The sequence below is a fragment of the Glycine max genome, chromosome 10 (assembly GCF_000004515.6).
Source record: "Glycine max cultivar Williams 82 chromosome 10, Glycine_max_v4.0, whole genome shotgun sequence".
In the NCBI taxonomy this organism is placed as follows: domain Eukaryota; kingdom Viridiplantae; phylum Streptophyta; class Magnoliopsida; order Fabales; family Fabaceae; genus Glycine; species Glycine max.
The window spans coordinates 21,688,780-21,704,076 of NC_038246.2; the positions used below are offsets into that span (position 1 = coordinate 21,688,780).

At 37.9% G+C, this 15,297-nt stretch overlaps 1 pseudogene; it reads left to right on the forward strand.

Moving 5' to 3' along the window:
- The first annotated feature begins 934 nt into the window (after nt 1–934).
- LOC100820341 (uncharacterized) lies at nt 935–6,122 on the forward strand (annotated as a pseudogene).
- The last annotated feature ends 9,175 nt before the right edge of the window (nt 6,123–15,297 follow it).

A 15,297-nucleotide genomic window follows, 5' to 3' on the forward strand; every position in this document is an offset into this window, starting at 1 on the left:
AACTGGAAGTAATAAGGACATCAACAATCCTAAATATGTTTGGCAGTAGACGAAGCAGTGATGTGACTCGATTCATCTTTTGCCCCAATTTTGCAGGACGGTTACTTCCATATTTCAACTTGACTTGATGAACCTTTTTGTAAAAGCATGAGCTTGGTTCAATCCTATAATCCAAGGAATGGCAATTCTGATCGCCAATACTTCAACAACATCTCATAGGGATGAATGACTCGGGCATACTTTAAGCTTATGCACGGAAAATGTAATTATGAAATTGAGATGCCCGAAGAAACACCATTTCCTAGTTAACCATGCATTAGGTACCATGTTCAATTATTTTGTTTTGTTGTTGTGTGTTTTTTTTTTTTTTTTTTTTTAGAAATGGGTTTATGATCCCAACATGGTTGGCTCATGGTGCCTAACACATGCAACAGCCTTCTGGAGGAATATTCTGGAGGGCCCAAGTGGGCCTGGGTGCTATTTGCACCCCCATTTTTACTAAGTACACCCCCTCTGCTTTTTTTGGTGATTCTTTTTTCGTAAAGTTACGGAAACTTACGAATTTCGTAACGATACTTGTTTTCTTTCCGTAATGTTACGGAACCTTGCGGATTACATAATCATCCCCTTTTTGACTTACGGAATGTTACGGAACCTCACTTAATTAAGCAACGATGCTTCCATTTGATTTCCGGTGTGTCACGGAAACTTACGGATTGTGCATCAATATTTTTTTGGTTTTCCGGCATGTCCTGGAATTTCACAAATTGCCTAATGATGGGTGCCAAGCACCTTGCAAGGACCAAAGAAAAGTCGCATGTCATCAAGCAAAGGTCCCCGGACGAAATTAGGGTATGACACATCTTATGACAATCAAGAAAATATAACAACTGCTTCTACATCCACATACCAAGCCAGTAATACTTATTCCAATATGACACAGTTAGACATTCACAGAGGTAATTTTTATTCTTAAGCTATTATCAAATATCTACATGCACACATTTTATTTATTATTACATTCTTTTCAGATTTTGTTCTACAGTCAACTTATATATAGGATGCCAAATTGGCTGTTTATTATCCAGATGAACATCAGACACCAACTGACACTACACAACATGATCAATTTGTCGGCTATGACAGCTCAGATTCCAGTGATGATGATGTAAATATGACACAGGAAAACATTGATATAGGTATTTATCCATCATTTATATTTTTTTTATATTCTGTTTCTTTGATGATCAAATAATTAAATCGAATATTTCTGGCTGATGTGTGTTATACCATATCAATATGCATAGAATACTCATTAAATGACCCAACAATAGATGATCTTGATGATTATGATGAACAGACCTTTCTATCTGCCTCATCTGCATACCCAAATACAGGTTTGATCTTCCAACTATAAAATTTATTCAAATGTGTTTGATATATTTAATTATTATTCATACCTTATTTATAGGTGGTACTTACATTGATATCGGAGATCCTGTATAGGAATGCCCACATTGTAAGGCTATGATGTGGTATGATGAGAGGATAAATAAAGACAAACAAACAAACAAACCAAGGTTTTCATTATGTTGTTCTGATGGAAAAATACAATTGCCTCTGTTGCATGAACCACCCCATCCATTAAATCACTTACTTTTCAATAACCAGGATCCTAAAGCTAAGAATTTCCAGCAGTACATACGAATATATAATCTAATGTTTGCCTTTACATCTCCCGGTATCAAATTTGACAAATCCTATAACACTGGAAAAGGACCTCCAACTTTCCGTATACATGGACAAACACATCATCTTATTGGAAGCCTCCTCCCTATGCCTAATAACCCACCTAAGTTTGCACAACTATATATTTATGATACAGACAATGAGATCATCAACAGACTTTCGCAAAACCCGTTAGTATTCATACTTATGTCACACATGTAAAAAATTACATATTCAAATAGCTGTGTATGTTGTTCTGGCTAATTTTTTATTTATAGGATGAATGATATGCTTGATGAACGAATTATCATTGTAATCAAAGACATGCTTAATCATCACAATCACTATGCTCAAAGGTTTCGAATGACAAGGGACAAATTGCATTCTGCTGCAGTTCCAGACCTGAAGATGAAACTCATTAGTCAAAGACAAACAGACGGAAGGTTGTATAACTTACCAACTACCACTGAAGTTGCTGCCTTGATTGTTGGTGATGAACACTCAACTGATAAAAGAGATATTATAATAGAAAAACAATCCGGACTTCTGAAGAGAATACATGAACTTCATCCTGCATATTTGCCTTTGCAATATCCACTTTTATACCCAAAAGGAGAAGATGGTTACAGACTAAATATACCTCACAAAGATCATGCCAATATACATGCTGCAAAGAGGAAACAAGTCACATTGCGCAAATATTTTTCTTACCGCCTACAGTCAAGAACTGATGAAGCACAGACTATACTTCATTCCAGAAGATTATTTCAGCAATGGATTGTTGATGGATATTGTATGATTGAGTCTCAAAAACTAAACTATGTCAGACAACATCAACAACAACTCAGGGTTGACAAATACATCAATTTAACTGGCTCTAATGATCATCCTGAAACACTTGGTAGGGACAGAGGAAAGAGAATTATACTGCCAAGTAGTTTTGTTGGTGGTCAAAGATATATGGAGCAACTGTATTTTGATGGCATGGAAATTTGTGGACATCTTGGATTTCCAGACTTATTCTTAACAATGACATGTAATCCAACATGGCCAGAAATACAACGCAAGGTCACACAATCCAATCTGACCTCCAATAATTGCCCTGATATTATCACACGAGTTTTCAAAATAAAACTCAATCAATTAATGAATGACTTAAAACATGGCAATATCTTTGGCAACATTATTGGATGTAAGCAATAAAAAATTCAATGACTTTTTCCCTACTTTCTAAGTTGATGTTTATAATATCACTGATGCAAGTTTATTACAGATATTTATACAATTGAGTGGCAAAAAAGAGGATTGCCGCATGCCCACATTTTAATTTTTCTGCACCCTTCAAACAAGTTACCAAACCCACACGATATTGATCAAATGATTTCAGCAGAAATACCTGACAAATAGAGCCAGGCACAATTATTTGAAATTGTGTCCAACCATATGATGCATGGACCATGTGGGTTTGCAAATAAAAAATCACCATGTATGGTCAATGGAAAGTGCATTAGATGTTTTCTAAAAAAATTCCATGGAGCAACAATTGTTGACCAGGATGGATTCCCAGTTTATAGGAGAAGAAATGATGGTCGTACAGTGATGAAAAATGGAATTGAACTAGATAACAGATTTGTTGTACCATACAATCCACAACTCTTATTAAAGTATAAAACACACTTAAACGTGGAATGGTGTAATCAAAGTACATCCATTAAATATCTGTTCAAATACATCAACAAAGGTTCTGACTGTATCACAGCTTCTCTTGGAAATCAAGATGAAATTAAGCAATATCTTGATTGCAGGTATCCTTCTATTCTCACCTGATTTGATTAACGAAATCATTTAACATAAATTAATTTATTTGATGTTTTATGTTTAACTCAAACTTACCAACATCTGATTCTATCTTCAACAATATATGTGCGCTGCTTGAATCAATAGATATGTATCTCCCCAGAAGCATGTTGGAAAATTTTTGCATTCCCAATGCATGCGCGTTCCCCGACAGTGGAGCGGCTATATTTCCACCTTGAAAATCAACAACATGTTTACTGGACAGATGATCAACAAATAGGTGAAGTCCTATCAAAAAACACAATCAAAGAATCCATGTTCACAGCTTGGATGCATTCTAACAAAATATGTTCTTATGGATGAGATCTTACATATCATCAATATATCTCAAAATTTGTTTATGTCGCCTGCAATAGATGCTGGCAACCAAGAAAACAAGGGAATACAATAGGCAGACTCATATGGGTCCCACCTTCAGCTGGTGAACTGTTTTACCTTAGAATGATGTTATCCACTGCCAAAGGTGCACAGTCTTACAGTGACATTAGAACAGTTAACGGTCTGGTATATCCTACATTTAGGGAAGCATGTTTTGCAAAAGGCTTTCTAGGTAGTGATCAAGAATTTATTAGTGCTTTACAGGAAGCTAATAATTGGGGTACTGAACACTACCTAAGAAAATTATTTGTCAAGCTTTTATTTATGAACACCATGGACAGACCAGAATATGTTTGGTAACAGACATGGCAATGGATGGCAGATGATATCATATTCAATCATAGAAAATAAGGTGATTTTATATATTCTAAATAAATATTGTTTACTCATAATCATTATGTTTATTATTTTACTAATCATAGGTATTCGCCTTACTGAAAAGGAAACAATTCATTTATGCTTAACTGAGATTGAGAATATGCTACAAGCAAACAGAAGGAGCTTGCGAGATTTTCCATCCATGCCATACCCAATAGGATATGCACGAAACCAACATCATAATAATCTGATCCATAATGAAATGGCATATGATAAAGAAATGTTAGCAGAACAATACAACACGGCATACCAATTGCTCACAGGTACTTACAAATTATGACACATTTGATATAGCAACTCCTTAATCACAATAGTATATATTACTATTTGTTAATATGTGAATATATAATTACAGATGAGCAAAAAACTATTGTCGATACCATTATGTCTGTGGTTAACACTCAATCAGCTGCAGTTTACTTTCTCTATGGATATGGTGGAACTGGCAAAACATTTGTTTGGACAACCTTATCATCTAGTATATGCTCCAATGGTGGAATTGTTTGTATAGTTGCTTCAAGTGGAATTGCTTCATTACTATTTCCTGGTGGTCGGATCGCACATTCCAAATTTGCTATACCAGTCCCTGCAACAGAAAATTCAACATGCAATATTCATCAAGGCAGTGAGTTAGCTGAATTATTAATGGTTACAAAACTAATAGTATGGGATGAAGCTCCAATGTGTCACAAATTTGCATTTGAGGCACTAGATAAAAGTCTTAAAGACATCATGCAAAACAATCTGCCTTTTGGAGGGAAAATTATGGTTTTTGGTGGAGATTTCCGACAGATCTTGCCAATTGTTCCAAAAGGTAATCGCTCAAACATCGTCCATGCAACTATAAATGCATCATACATTTGGGACCATTGCCAAATTCTTAAACTTACAAAAAACATGAGATTGCTATCAAATGCTCCCTAACAGCCCAACAATGAAGAACTCAAACAATTTTCACATTGGCTACTTGACATAGGAGATGGAAAAATTGGACAATATAATGACGGATTTTCAGAAATCACTATTCCAGATGAGTTTCTTATCAAAAATTATGATGATCCTATCCATGCTATTGTTGAAGCCACCTATCCCAGCTTGATAGATAACTACAGTGACACAGATTACTTGCAAAAAAGAGCTGTTCTTTCCTCTAAAAAAGAAATTGTTGACAAAATAAATGATTATGTCCTATCACTTATACCCAATCACGAAAAAGAGTATTGCAGCGCAGATAGTATTGATAAATCAGATGAATTGCTCAATCCTGCTTTTGCATTATTGCCACCTGAATTCCTGTATTCATTGCAAACATCAGGTATACCTAATCATAAATTAAAACTTAAGGTTGGAACTCCAATCATGCTAATACTAAATCTCGACCAGACTGATGGCCTGTGCAATGGAACTAGGCTGATTATCACCAAACTCGGATCTAATGTGATTGAGGCTGAAGTAATTACTGGGCCTAATTCAGAAAATAGGACATACATACCCAGAATAAATATGTCTCCTTCTGAATCTTCATGGCCATTTAAACTTATAAGGAGGCAGTTTCCATTCATAGTTTCTTATGCTATGACTATAAACAAATCTCAGGGACAATCATTACCCCACATAGGACTGTATTTGCCACACCCAGTTTTTAGTCATGGCCAACTATATGTTGCACTCTCAAGGGTTAAATCAAAGATGGACTTCATATTCTCATACATGACAATGATGGTAATCCAAAAAATATTACCAGTAATGTTGTTTACAACGAAGTCTTTGCCAATTTATAAACAGGTATCCCTCCATCATACAATACAATTATGCTATCGCATTAATTACACCTTTCTGTTTGTTTGTTTTATTCAATCTGACATATAACACATGCACTATGTATGTTGTTGCATTCCAAAATTGTTATACTCACTTCGGGGAATTCAATGCAACTTCAACTAATTTATTTAATTCTACATCATATTCGCTTTTACTCCTTTTGTTCAGTTTGACATATAACACATATACCATGTATGCTGTTGCATTCCAAAATTCCTATACTGATTTCAGGGAATTCAATCTGACTTCAACAAATATATTTAATGCTGCAAATGTTATCTAAAAATTTATATTACATGGTCAATATCAAATTGTTTATTTCATGGTAATTTATTTATATAACTACAAATCATGCAATAATTTACGAAATACACGTACAAATCCATATTATGGTTAATTAAATTGAAATACTTTTTTATTTAATGTGATTTAACGAAAATGTTTTCCACTTACACTCCTATACGATTGGTTTTTACACTTCCACTTAGTCTACAAATAAATCCAACTTCAATCCTTTAATATTTAATATGAATATGAATGATATCATATGATTTAATTTAATGAAAATGTTTTCGAAGTTCCTGGGGTGCTGGACCAACCATCCACAGTTTGTATTCGTGCTTTCAGTCCTATACCATCACCTTTTGAACTTCCACTTACTCTACAAATAAATTCAACTTATATTCACTGCCAAATTAAAATTACACCAACGAATCCGTATTCCTAATAAATACACTGCACAACTGCTGCTCAACCCTTACTTTTCCCGATACGTACACACTTCCTACACGCTTCATATCCCCGCTTACTCTGCTATGAGATTGCCTTCTGAACTTCCACTTTGTTTACAAAAAAATCCGCTTTCCCATCCCAAATAAAACTTACACCACTAAGGCATTATCGTAATAAATGCACTAAGACAATTACTGCAGTTGTATCTCCCTATACTACATCAAATGTAATCATTATCGAGAGACGTCAGTGTTGTATAGGGTTGCTACTCTTCACAACTCTTTTTTGCATCGTTCAACAACAAAGAGTCACCATTTAATTTCTTAATTAAATCAATCATTATATCGATATAACACCACCGCCACTTACAACACTTCTATACACATATATCTACCTATACTACACTTCCTATTCATCTTCTTCGCATTCTGCCAAACCAAACTAAACTCCCTATTCATCTTCTTTGCATCCAAGAGTCACCATTTAATTTGTTAATTAAATCAGTCATTATATCGATATAACACCACCGCCACTTACAACACATATATATACCTATACTACACTTCCTATTCATCTTCTTCGCATCCTGCCAAACCAAACTAGACTCCCTATTCATCTTCTTTGCATTCTTATGGCCACTTCCGCATCACGCTCCACTATTGTAATTTATTTCTTCTTCTTCTCATTTTCATCTTTCTTATATCTGTTTCCTCTATTCCTTTGGTTACTTAATATTTTCACATTATTCGTATAGTTCCCACGCGATCCAATGGACAACATAAGATTCACCGCACCTTTCAGAGTTCAGAAGGTAACATTTCACATAAAAAAACGTTTTCTACTTAACTGCATTTCCATTTTTTTCAACTACCTCGCCTTACTTTCTTTGCCTGCAGAACCTTCTCCAAGTTCCTTTCTCCTATCATAGGCAATGGCTGCGCAACTACCCCAAATATGTTTTATTCCACTACGATGGCGAGAGACATTTCATTCGGGTGAGAACACTCGGTACTAAATGCTTTTTTGCTGATGGCTTGAATGATTTTAGAAAGGCACACAACCTCAACGAAAGCGTGATTCTACGTTTGGTTGCCGGTGACAAAAACACCACTTTCATCGTTCATATTGACGGACCTGCACACCACTGCTCTAGCCTAAAGCCCATCATTTATAGAAGGAGATACATCTTCACGATTGATATCACAAATGATATGCTACAGCAGAACCTGCCTTTGGTGTGTTATACTACACCTTTTTCAGTCTATCATACTTTGTGGTTTCCTCATCAATTTGTTTAACCATCCTTTGTTTTGATGATACAGACACTTCCTCCAGCGGCTTCCAAATTTGTGTATGGCTCCAAAAAAAGTATTACCATCCACCATGGACTTTCAAAATCCACCAAATGGCCACTCAGCATCCACCATGACATCCCAGCCATCACAGAACCATGGTTCAACTTGATTCATGAAAAAAATTTAAGACCCGGAGATGAGGTAGTCTTTTACTACCGTTTTCATGACCATGCATGGGAGCTGCTTATCAGGAAAGCCATCGAATGGAACAACAGCAACACCGACCTTGACTTTGATGAATAAGTTCTTTTATATTCATCTTTTTTTTTTAAAAAAGTTTAATATTTTATGGTTTTTGTTTCCTGCTACTACCACCAGACAATTTCCTCACTACAACTGCACGATTCCTATCTCAATATTAAAAATATTTACGTTCCGTTAATTTTGCTCAGCGCTTTGTTTGTCGTTTGATATTTATATTGATTTTGCAAACTTTGTCTTCCATATTACGTTGAAGCGATAGGTGAATATTGTTGGTATTTATACGAAAAAAGCGATAGGTCAATATTGGCTTCTAAATTAGATTAAATGATGAAATCAAATGAACATTTAAGTTTAGATTATATTATTCCATAATAATATAATGGTTCGAATTTCTGTTTCAAATAAATGGTTGCAATTAGTGTCATACCCTAATTTCGTCCGGGGACCTTTGCTTGATGACATGCGACCTTTCTTTGGTCCTTGTGAGGTGCTTGGCACCCATCATTAGGCAATTTGTGAAATTCCAGGACATGCCGGAAAACCAAAAAATATTGATGCACAATCCGTAAGTTTCTGTGACACACCGGAAATCAAATGGAAGCATCGTTGCATAAATCAAATGGAAGCATCGTTGCATAATTAAGTGAGATTCCGTAACATTCCGTAAGTCAAAAAGGGGATGATTATGTAATCCGCAAGGTTCCGTAACATTACGGAAAGAAAACAAGTATCGTTACGAGATTCGTAAGTTTCCGTAACTTTACGAAAAAAGAATCACCAAAAAAGGTAAGGGGGGGTGAACTTATCAAGATAGGGGTGTAAATAGAAATTCAAATCTAGGCCTTTCCAGAACATTTTGGAAGTTGGGTTGCTTAAGGAGGAAGCAACTGGGCGGCAAGCTCCTCCACGTTTTCGAAAAATGGTTTTCAGGGCTTCCGTAATACTTCCGTAAAATTTCCGAAAACCTTGGGTAAGCATATTCCACTTAACATTGGTGAAAGGGAAGAGAAAAAAGATGAAAATCAAATTCGAAAACAGTTCCGTAACTTTTCCGTAAAATACGAAAAGGGGGGTGAACTTAGTAATTCGGGTGCGCTTAGAAATCTTCTTCATTAAGTCTTTGGGCGGCAAGCACCTCCTTTTTTTTTTCTATAAATAGGGGAGGGGGGAGCTGTTTCAAAATGTTGAAGACCCCCTTTGGGTATGCGTTTCGGCTATTTTGGGCAAAAACACGTTTTCGTGAAGAAAAATCAAGTCGAAGTACTTTGGTAACGCTTTCGTAAGCGATTCTGTGGAAATTCTTCATCGTTCTTCGTCGTTCTTCACCGTTCTTCATCCGTTCTTCGTTCGTTCTTCGTTCTTCAACGGGTAAGTTTTCGAATTCGAGACTTTCAATTCATTTCTTGTTTTGTGTACTTTCACTTTAATTTCGTTTACTTTCAGTTTTCTTTTCTTCCGTTTTTAACGTGCTTTAACCATTTATTTAAGCCGTTTTCTCGTCTAATAAATGATAAAATGAATTTCAACCGATCATTTGTGTTGTAATCTCGTTTAATCACTGTTAAAACGAAATCTAACCGATCGTTCATGCTATAACCTCGGTTAAACCAAAAAAAGTAAAATAATAATAAAATAATCAAAATATCTTGAAAAATAATAATAAAATAATTAAAATATCTTTGAATAAAATAATAAAAAAAATCAATCGGACGTTTTTCTTTGGAAGTTTCCTTGAATGAATTGATTAATAACCAAAGTGAAACTAAGACTAAAATCAACTCACAAATCAAGTTTTTTTCCGAAAAATCACTAAAAACCGTTTTAAGGTCCAACGCCTTAAACGGTCCTCTTTGCTTTTATCGGTTAACATGGACCGTTCAAAAGCATAAAATCAACATGTGACTTTACCACTTTTGCAAGAACTACGTAGGTCTGATTTCCTTATCGCAATTGAGGATACGTAGGAGCAAAAGCCCCGCTTTTGTCGACCACCCCAAGAGATCGTTAATGGTCCAAATGCCTTAACGTTTCTCTCCTTTCAAAAACAAGAGATCGTTAATGGTCCAATGCCTTAACGTTTCTCTCCTTTCAAAATCAAAAGACCGTTTAATGGTCCAACACCTTAAATGACCTTTTGTTCAAATAAAAAACATATTTTGCAAAAAAGACAAAAAACAAACTTAAACCAAACACTTTGTTCCGAAAGAACTACGTAGGTCTGATTTCCTCATCGCAAATTGAGGAATACGTAGGAGCAAAGGGAAACACCCTTGTCGACCACAAAAAGAGAAAAAATATAAAAAGGGTATAAAGGATATAAGGACATAAAAGGGAACGTAAAAATCAAAGTCATGTTTGCACATTCGATTAAAGGCTGCCGTCCCTTGTGACGGACGTGTGGGGTGCTAATACCTTCCCCGCGCGTAAATACAACTCCCGAACCTTTCACTTAAAAGTTCGTAGATCGCGTCTTTTCCGGTTTTTCCGACGTTTTCCTCAAATAAACGTTGGTGGCGACTCCGCGCGTATTCCTTTCGTAGAACACGCATCCCGCGAGTCACGCGTCGCCCTCCCGCCGAAGGGTAGGTTGCGACAGTTGGCGACTCCACTGGGGATTGTTTTTAGAGAGTTAGACCATTTAATCTTGTGCAAATTTTTCCATGACTTACTCCTTTGTTGGCTTCCCCTTATTATGTTCTTGTATATATAACTCTTTGATGCTTTTAGTGCATTTTTTTTTTTGTATGCATGAGGTAAATATTTATTCATTTGATGCACACAAACACTAACACTATTTGCACACACGGTGAGTTGAAAAAGAGCCCTATACCCGGGTTCGTGGGAACATAAGGAGTGGAGGTGAATCCGTGATCATGCTAGGTCTCCGGCTTGCTTGATTACAGTGAACCCTCATCTAGAGTTTTTCTCTTTGAAAACATATTGTTGCTAGTAGTCCCTACTACTGCAGTATGTTCTTCGAAGGGGATGATACCTCTAGAAACCATCAAGAGAGATATGACTACCTTGGGGGTTATCACTAAAAGCCTAGTTAGCTCTCTCCTTTATAGGTCCCTTAAATAGGGGCACGGAGCAAACACGCTGCGTGCCATTTTTCACACTGCCATGCATAAGTATCATATACCCTTTTGCTTATATTTGTTTGTGAATATTGTCGTACTATGTACATCCCCGTGTTGTGCCTTTCGCATATGCATCATGCGTGGGTTTCGTCTTTGATCCCCTCACTTTAGCAAACCGACGGAGGGTCCGTGTCGCCTTCTTAAAAAACATACGTTGGGTGCCATGCTGCCCAAACGTTGTATCCAAGAAGGAAACAATTTCTTGGGCTCCCGTATTCGTAAATTGCATCTGTGTCATATGCATTTTTTCATGCATTCATCCATTCCACCCATGATAGATTTCAGAGTTTTGATTCGCACTAGATTTTATTTCACTTTAGTAAAACATGGGATCAAGTCAAAATCAAGAGCTTAAAGGTCACTAGTTTACGAGAGGTTGGGCAATTAATGGGTCAACTTCAACGGCAAGCCTTCCGCAAAGCCTATGGTAAGATTTGGGACCTAGCTAGGGTAGAAGTCTCCATGGAACCGATTGCATCCCTTTCCTAGTATTATGACCAGCCCCTAAGGTGCTTCACATTCGAGGACTTCCAGCTAGTGCCGACTGTGAAAGAGTTTGAAGAAATCCTGGGATGCCTACTGGGAGGAAGGAAGCCATATCTTTTCTCTGGGTTCTATCCCTCCTCGACAAGAGTTGCCAAGGTAGTGAAAATCTCAGCACAAGAGTTGGACCGGGTAAAGCAAAACAGGAATGGGGTAGTCGGATTACCAAGGAAGTGTTTGGAGGAAAGGGCAAAGGCCTTGGAAAATCAAGGCGAATGGGCTTTCTTTTATTGACATCTTGGCGCTTTTGATCTTTGGAGTTGTCCTCTTTCCGAATATGGAAGGGTTAGTGGACCTAGTAGTGATTGACGCTTTCCTCGCCTTTCAGCATGGCAAGGAAAGCCCGGTCGTCGCCATTTTGGCCATGTATGACACGATCGACCGAGGATGTGAAAAGAGCGGCGCAAGAATTGTTTGTTGTGCACTGGCTCTCTATGTGTGGCTGGTTTCACACCCTTTTCTCCAAGAAGGTAGGCCCGTCTATCCGCTACAAGGTCACCGCTCGTGCGTCGAAAAAGGAAAGGCGAATTGGGACCAACTCTTGGCTAACATGGAGGGGCGTCTGTTAATTGGTTCCCTCGCTAGAAGGAAGGAAGAATCAGGATTCTATCTTCATGCGAAGGATGTCCAAATGTTCCCTTGATGGAACAACGGATTGTATTAATTATAATCCCATCCTCGCCATAAGACAGCTTGGCTACCCCATGAGAGGAGTGCCATCAGACGAAAGCATCACGCCTTTCATCGCACGGGGTTTTAGTGACCACAACGCGAGGGTACTCCAAGGAGTTCGCAAGGCATGGGATGCGGCGTGAAGAAAGGATAGAGAGCTTAGGGGAAGCAGTAATGGGATCATCGGCGGCTATCATAAGTGGCTGAGAGTCCGAACACAAGGATTAGATTGGCTCCCAAATCTAAAGACTGTGAGAGACGATGAGGTTAAAGCTTCGGAAGAAAGTGATGAGGTACAAGCCCTAAAGGCAGAGCTTGAAAGAGCCCGGGTAGTCGAAGAGAAGTTCAAGTCCATAGCCATCAAAGTCTGAAAAGAGTATGATGAACTAAGGGACGTCAATATGGCCACAACTGAAGCCTTGGAACGAGAAACCAAGAAGGCCCGAAAGGAAGAACACGACCAAAGCAAAGTTTTGAGGGGCTTTATAGGGCAGCAATAGTGAGCTCAAGCTCCGAAGAGGTGAAAGGAATCATCACGGGTCAAAGGCATGATCTTGAAAGACGAGCTAAAGGCTTGCCTTAGGTCGAAAAGAAATTTGTCCCAACAGTTAAGCGAGACTGAAGGGAATATGTGGGCCATCATCGATGAGTGCAAAGAGAAGCTAAATCTAGCAGCGACTCACGAGCAAAGGCTAGAGGATGAGTACGCCAAGATATCAGCAGAAAGGGAAGCAAGGGAAAGGGTAATTGATTCATTGCACCAAGAGGCAACAATGTGGATGGACCGATTTGCTCTTACTTTGAACAGGAGTCAAGAACTTCCCCGATTGCTAGCCAAGGCCAAAGCAGTGGCGGACACCTACTCCGTCCCCGAGGAGATCCACGGACTTCTCAGCTATTGTCAGCATATGATAGACTTAATGGACCATATGATTAGAAACCGCTAGGAAGTTTGTATTGGCGCTCAGATCTTGACTAGTTATAACTTTTTGAATAAGATGAGTTTATCCCACGTTTTTACTCCAAAAATCAGTGCGAATCGAGTCACTCCCGCATTTTATCTCTAGCATGCATTGTATGTTGGTCTCGTCCTTTGTCACGGGAAGCCGGAAGGTCCATATCACCTTCTTAATTGTACAAATGGGGCACTGCGCCCCCAAATGCGCAAGTAAGAAGAGATAATTTTCCGGGCTCTCGTATCCGTAAAATGCATTCATATCATGCATTGCATAAGCATCTCTTCATAACATCATAATGAACATATCGTTCCTGCTTTTGTCCGTTATCATATTCCAACCTCACATTTTGCATGAGTCATGGCATCATCATGCATATGCGTTCAACAAACTTTTTGATTTGCAAAATTGCATACCATTTGTTTTCATGTTTGCTCATCCTTGCGTTTTCCTCTACAAAACAAAAACAAAAAAGGGGAAGCGTGAAAACTTCACACTATATTCTTAGTTGCATGTGTTAGGCACCATGAGCCAACCATGTTGGGATCATAAACCCATTTCTAAAAAAAAAAAAAAAAAAAAACACACAACAACAAAACAAAATAATTGAACATGGTACCTAATGCATGGTTAACTAAGAAAGGATGTTTCTTCGGGCATCTCAATTTCATAATTACATTTTCCATGCATAGCTTAAAGTATGCCCGAGTCATTCATCCCTATGAGATGTTGTTGAAGTATTGGCGATCAGAATTGCCATTCCTTGGATTATAGGGTTGAACCAAGCTCATGCTTTTACAAAAAGGTTCATCGAGTCAAGTTGAAATATGGAAGTAACCGTCTTGCAAAATTGGGGCAAAAGATGAATCGAGTCACATCACTGCTTCGTCTACTGCCAAACATATTTAGGATTGTTGATGTCCTTGTTACTTCCAGTTTCACCTTGACAAAGATGTCATGGACCATGTTGAAAATCTAAATTGATTCAACCCCATATCCTACGTAAAAATTCGCAATACTTCAACTGTACGTCATTCGCATACATCCATGCTTTTCATTGGTTGCATTGCTCATTGCATTCTTTCCTTGAAAAATAAAATAAAATAAAATAAAATGAACTTAATCATTGTTATCAAAAAGAAAAGGACACGCTTTACGGCGCCCTTACCGAACTCGTGCTAGAGCTAGAGTAATGGGTGAAGCAGAGGAGGTGCAAGAGAAGATGAAGGCCGACATGGAGGCCATGAAAGAGCAAATGGCCACAATGATGGAGGCCATGATGAGCATGAAGAAGATAATGGAAGCCAATGCGGTTATAGTTGCCGATACTAGCGTTGTCGCTAAGGTGAACCCGATGCTCCCATCTGGCCTCAAGCAAATGAATCGTCCAACCTCAAATATGGTAGGCAAAGATTTGGGAAGTACGGATGACCCCATGATGTGCAAATTCAAAACAAGCACGCCTTCCCGCCATATGGCTTGCCTCCCAAACTATACACCACCCAATGTGGCGTACATTCCCAATGAGGATGT